The sequence below is a fragment of the Ursus maritimus genome (genome assembly GCF_017311325.1).
Source record: "Ursus maritimus isolate PB19 chromosome X unlocalized genomic scaffold, ASM1731132v1 scaffold_X1, whole genome shotgun sequence".
Classification (NCBI taxonomy): domain Eukaryota; kingdom Metazoa; phylum Chordata; class Mammalia; order Carnivora; family Ursidae; genus Ursus; species Ursus maritimus.
Window position 1 is genome coordinate 38,336,951 of NW_024423319.1, and position 6,000 is coordinate 38,342,950.

Consider the following 6,000-nt stretch of genomic DNA (forward strand, 5'->3'; position numbering starts at 1 on the left):
GATGGAAAGCAGTGCTTACGATGTGCCGGTCCTGTGCCAAGTGCCTTCTGTGCCTTATCTAGTCAATCTTCCTCCAGCTCTGGGAGTTAGGTCCTATGATTGTTGCCATTTTACAGACGAGTAAACTGAGGCTCAGAGCAGTTAAATCACAGTCTCCCTCAAACGCCCAGAACCTACTGAATGGAGGCTAGTGACTGTCATCGAAGGCTTCAGCCTGTTGCTCTGCCATCTCTCTCTAGGGCTGGGGATGGCAAAGACATGGGACAGGGTCCTTGGCTGAAAACTAGCAAAATCCAGGCACTTAGACTTGACATTATTTGACTCTTTCTTTTACGAGGACACACGAGGTCTGACAGCACTTCTCTCCCACAGGCAGGGCAGACTCTGCCCTTGGCTGTCTAGCCTTAGTTATTGTCCTTCTTGTCACAGGAAGATGGCCCCCAGGCTTCTGGGTACACAACTAGGGCTCACAAATAGCCTCCTAATCGGNNNNGCTATGAAGGAGGCCGCTGGGGGGGGGGGGGGGGGCTAAGTAGGCCAGCACTTTGACCTGGTTACATGAGGGCAGCTGTAATCCAGGCTGATCACGTCTTGCTAAGCTCTTGGGCGGGGGGGAGGTGGGTGGATGTCCAAAAACTGCTTCCTGTGCCCAAGTATCCCTGGATCTCCCTGCAGACACTCCTTCCCCTTCTGGAAGAGCTTGGCCTAAAGGCCACAGAGGCCAAGCTTAATGAGAGTGGCTGCCAGTGCCGAGGGAAAGTTGGTGGCCATTTCCTACTGCGGTCAACGTCCACGGCTTATGCTGCCCCAGGCCAAGGTGCTGCTTTTCCTTGGAAGGCCCACTGCCTAACTCTTCCGCCTTGCAGGACGAGGTGAGGAAATCATTGTCTTCCTCCATGGGGGCCAGACAGTTGCTCATGTCAACCCTGGGAATTCAGGGCAAGGCTGGGCTCCTTCCCTCTACACCCGCCTGGCTCACCTCTGGCAATGACTGGCCCTGAGAATTCCCCACGGAAGCAGGCTGAGCTGTCTGGCCAGGCTGTGGTTGGGAAATAAAGAAACCAGAGCTGTTGGGGATGGCTGGCCTGGCTTGTCTGGCTCCCTCCCCAACTCTCTTCTGGCTTCCTCCTTCCCTCCCTCCCTGGTGGTTGGCACGGTGGGTTTCCTCATGCAGGTGCGCCCGCCACCTTCCCTTCATGGCCCACAAACCATTTGCCCCAAGAGGTAGCTCAGCAAAGTGAGCCCCCCTATGGTCAGAAAGCAGACAGCTTGCCAGGCCTGCGTGGACGCTGGCAGGAAAGAAAGAGAAGATGGAGTGTTGGAAGGAGACCATACACTGAAAGTCTAAGTTTTTCCAAAGGGGTTTTCTCTACCAGGAGGGTGACTCTCATGGGGCCAGGAAGGGGAATCAGAGGCAACAATTCCAGCATCTCGGCCACTCTAAGGCACTTTGGATTGTAAGATGTCCCCAGTTTATGTGCCTCTGGAAAAGAAAACTAAGCTAGCTCTGATTGAACTATGGCATCCATTGATTGTAAGATGCAGCCCAGGTTTAGAGATGTTAAAATGCCAAAAAAAAAGGAGGGGAAAGTCTTAGAGTCAATGAAATATAGAAACATTCTTTAAAACCAAGGCGTCACCTCTGCTACACACCCCAGAGACCCCAACCACGCAGGGTACATTAAGGCATGGTGGTAAGTGGAGTTCAAACCCCAAAGAACCTCCACGCTCTGAGAATAGCATAGTAACAACACTGTCTGGAAATAGCGCTCCTGTCCCCCCCACACCGAACAGAACTTTATGAAGCCATTTTTCTCCCCGGGTGTCTCACAGCCGCCTTGGAATTCAGAGAGGTATGGTTTGGCCAAGGACACCTGGGGCCTCCGAGGGGGCAGAGAACCGCTGAAAGCTACTGCAGTGCTTTTTCAACTATTACAGGATGACCGCAATCTAGGGGTAAGTGCAGACAGGGCTAAGTGAGCACAGAAGTAAGTGGCTTTTAAACATCTTTCCCGACGGAATGATTTACAGAACCGCAAGGAACAAAACAGAACAGAACTGGGAGTTGTTCCGGGTGAAGCAAGTGGAAAAGGCCAGAACGTCACCCCCTCTGCCCCCCAACCCATCCCGCACCAGTTCTCCAGACTCCCTGCAGCTCTGAGGAACACTCTCCCAATTTCTGGAGTGAGGGGCTTGCCCTGTCTCCGTAAGGTTCTTTTCCTTAAGCTGGATTTCAGTATTACTCCTCAGACTTTTTTTTTGGTATGTCTTAAAAATCTCATTTAAAAAAGGCCCGGGTGTAGAGGGTCAGGGCAGAGATGACTCACAACCTGGAAGCTTCGAGTGAAAACAAAACAAAACAAAAGTTTGCTTTGAATCGTGAGCTGGGGTGAGGCTGGGCACGGAGATGGCCGTGAAAGCTCCCCAGGTGACTGTGACCTGCAGGAAAGTCTCTAAGCTCCTGTCTTCGTGGGTATCTATCTCATCAGCTCCAATGTTCTCGAAATCTGACGGTGTGTTCTGGAGTAAAGGGACTTGGGACTCCTGGAAAATAGGGAAGGAACAGCTGAAGGGACAGCCAGAGCCGGCGGCACCCCTGCGGCCCCCTTGAATGCCGGGGGGTGGGGAGAGGCGGGAGCGACCAGGGAGCCAAGGGGCTGCTGGGGAGGCGTCGCTGGAAAGAACACCCAGGCAGCTCAGGCCACTGGCCCCGTCGCCTATCAGAGCTTGGTCCTCGCCAAGACCTGTCTCGTCACAAGGCTGCGGGGCTGCTGGCTGGCCTGGCCCAGAGGCAGGAGGAGCCGCACTAAAGTTAGGACGTGGGCTGCGGCGGGCGAGCCCTCGGGGTCAGCTGTGAGCAACGGGAGCGGCCTTCCCTACCGCCTCCCTGCCAGACGCTGACCCCTCTTTGCCAGGCGGCTCAGACACCCCAGATGTGCAATCTAGATGCTGGGGAAATGCTGACTGGGAGAGGGGTGGGGCCGGGCAGTAACAGAGAGTCCTTGACTTTGGACGAGGCCGGCCTTGCCCGCTGCCAAGGTTAGCAAACCACATAGCCTTTGAATAAGCCATGGCGTTTGTCGGACTGATGTGTGTACCTCTGTCCCTCCACTAGCCTTGGCAAAGCAGGACAAGGGGAAAACTCACTGGGGGGGGTTGCGAATCACGCTGTAACCACCCCAAGCTGCTCCCTCCCCCTCGGAGGGGCAGGTGGCATGTCCTGTGCGCTGGTGGGGCTTCTGGCCATGCTGACACCAACTCCATGTGCCCTGCGGAACAGAGGGGTGATCCTGGTGGGGACCGAGCAGCTACCAAGGATACAGAAAAGTAGTTGGATGCCTTGGCCACCCTCTACCCAGGGGTCCGGGGAAGCCTGGGCGTGGAGGCCCCCAGGCTGGGGCGCGAGGCACCTGGGCACACAAAGGCACACGGGTCCCCATGGGAAAGCGCATGGGAGGGCGCCAACTGATGTGGCAGGGTTTCTCCCTCAGGTGGCGGTGGTGCCTCCCACCATGTTACAGGGCTCCGGGATGAGCTGGGTGTTCACTGAGCACCTGCTATGGATCAGGTCCTGTGCCAGGGGCAGGAGAATGAATGGGACTCCACCCTGACCTCCAGGAGCTCAGGGTACAGAGGGACAGCCAGCCAGAATGCATTGCCTAGTGGGGGATGAACGGCGCCCTGCAGTGAGCAAGGGGCGGGGAGGGGATGCTGGCAGGAGCCAAGCCGAGACATCCCTAACTTGGACTGGGGCTCAGGGAAGACTGGCCCAGGAGCTGACTCTTGAGCTCAGGCCTTTGGACAAGAAGGGAGACTGGGGAGCTGAGAGAACCACACAGAGGAAAAATGCAAAGATGCACAAGATGGCCCGGTGGGAAAAGTGGACCAGGAGACCTTGGGAGCAAAGGGTCTCTCCCTGTGTGTGGTCCTGGAGTGGGGGGGACTAGAGGGGTGAGGAGATGAGGCGGCAGATGTTTATGGGGTGCAGGGAAGCTGTGCAGTCGGATCTGCATTTGTTGCCTGCAGTAGGGGGGCTGTACGGGAGCAGAGATGGGGGGTGGGGGCGGATGCGAGGCCCAGGGCAGAGAAGGCCATGGCCTAGATCACTGCCGGTCGCCTCTTTCTGAAATGGGAGACACAGAGAAAGACCACGTGACCCATCTTTCTGTCCTGCCCCTTGGGCCAGCTCTTGCCTGGCCTTGCATCCCTGCCCCCCTGCTTTTCTGCTCTGGGGCTCCCTGGGGTCACAGGCTGGGTATGGCTCCTCTGCTTCGCACATTCGTGGGGTTCCCCTTCCTCTCTCTTGCCTTCCACATCCCTGCCTGGCTCTGCTCCCACTCCTCTCGGGGCTGGGGCCCCTGGGCAGGGGTCTGCCTGGTAACTGCGGCCCTTCAGATGGGCAGCGGAGTCCAGGGAGAGCGCAAAGCGCATGGGCTCAGGAGTCTAGCGTGACTGGCCTCGCATCCCAGCGTCTCCTTTAGCTCAGAGTCTGCTCTCTTGGGGTTTGCCCGTCCACTGGGGACAGCATTACCAGCACGGGGGTCACAGGAGGGAATGTGTGTGGAGGGATTTAGCGCCACGCTGGGCACACAGATGCAGCTATCATTCTACAGGTGGAGAACCGGGGGACATGGCTTGGCCCCAGCTAGGGGTTCTGTGGCCCCGGGATTGCAGGGCCCTGGCTTATTTATAACCTGGCCCAGCGCACCTGGGGTTGGGGGGGTGCTTGGTGAAGCCAGCGGATGTCCCCAGAAGACAGTCTCCGCCAAGAGCAAAAGGCCTCCTATGTCCCCAGTGGAAGCAGGCAGCGTGCATGGGAGTTTCCGGCTGCAGGGCTCCCAGGGCAGAGCTGCTCTTCGGTGTCTGACACAGTGTGGGGCGCGAATGGCCCCTTTGGTCTGCTTTTCAAAGCAGAAGGACTTCTAAGAGGGTTCTGGGAAGGAAGGCCAAGACGCCTAGGTTCTCATAAATCTTTTAATAAGAGTAAATGAAGAAAACATTGTAATAGTAAGTCCCATGGTGAGGGGTCCTTTATCATTCAGGGATCTTCAACCACAGAAACACTGAAGACTAAAGTTCTAGAATGCTAGGTACACAAATTAATGACCATTTATTTCCAAAGGTAACTGCAGAAACCATTTCGGTACAATCAAAAGGTTTTTTTTACAAAACAGAGAAAACGCATTACAAAATGCCCCAGGAGGTGAGCAAACTGGTTGGGGGTGGGATGGGCGGCACAGAGCACCCGAGAACCAGCTTGGCCAAAAATAGTCCCCCTGCCGCTGTCTAGGGGGCTTAAGCAAGACTGGTTCTAAAGGGGGCCACTGGGAGGGGGGAGGAGAAGTGCCAGGGAGGGATCCGCCTAGTACACCTCAAATCCACCTGGGGATGGAGAAGGACGGAGGGGGGGGCCCAGGGCAGAGGCATCTGCCGATTTCCCGGCAAAAAGGAGACTACCTTATTCTCTCTACCACAATAACACCGATATAAATGAAGAATTCCTTATAGTACAAAACTCACACCGAAAGAAAGCAAGTTTCCAAAACAACAGCTTTGCTTGAGACGACTTTTGCTTTGTTTTGTTTCGTGCCACGAGGAGCAAACCAGTGTAAAAAAAAAAAAAAAAAATGTCACAGATAAGAGCAACAGTAAGCGACTAGGCTTTCCTGAGCACGGACTGGCTCACTCTGTATACAGAAGGCTCACTTCCTCTCACGGACTCGACCCCCTCTGAGAGGGCAGAGCAGGGCTGCGGTGGGGGACCCCTCCCCAGGCAGGGGCCTGCTGAGGAGGGTGCCAGGGCCCGAAGGACACCCTCCCTCTGCCTGCTCCTGATCTCCCAAAACCAGCACCGCATCTCGCCCCTCTTGTCTCCCCCCACCCCGCCCAGTCCCCTTCGGTCTCCGAAAGAGGACAGAGGACTCTGGATCAACAGCTACTAATCCAGGGAGGTCTTTTTGGTCCAGGGAGGGGGGAAGGGCTTTCTGGTAACCCCCCCCC

General features: G+C 56.1%; 1 protein-coding gene across 5 annotated transcripts in view; it reads right to left on the reverse strand.

Annotated features, from left to right (window-relative positions):
* Positions 1–6,000, reverse strand: part of TMEM164 (transmembrane protein 164) — a 222,567-nt gene that overhangs the window by 47,022 nt on the left and 169,545 nt on the right. The window lies entirely within an intron of this gene.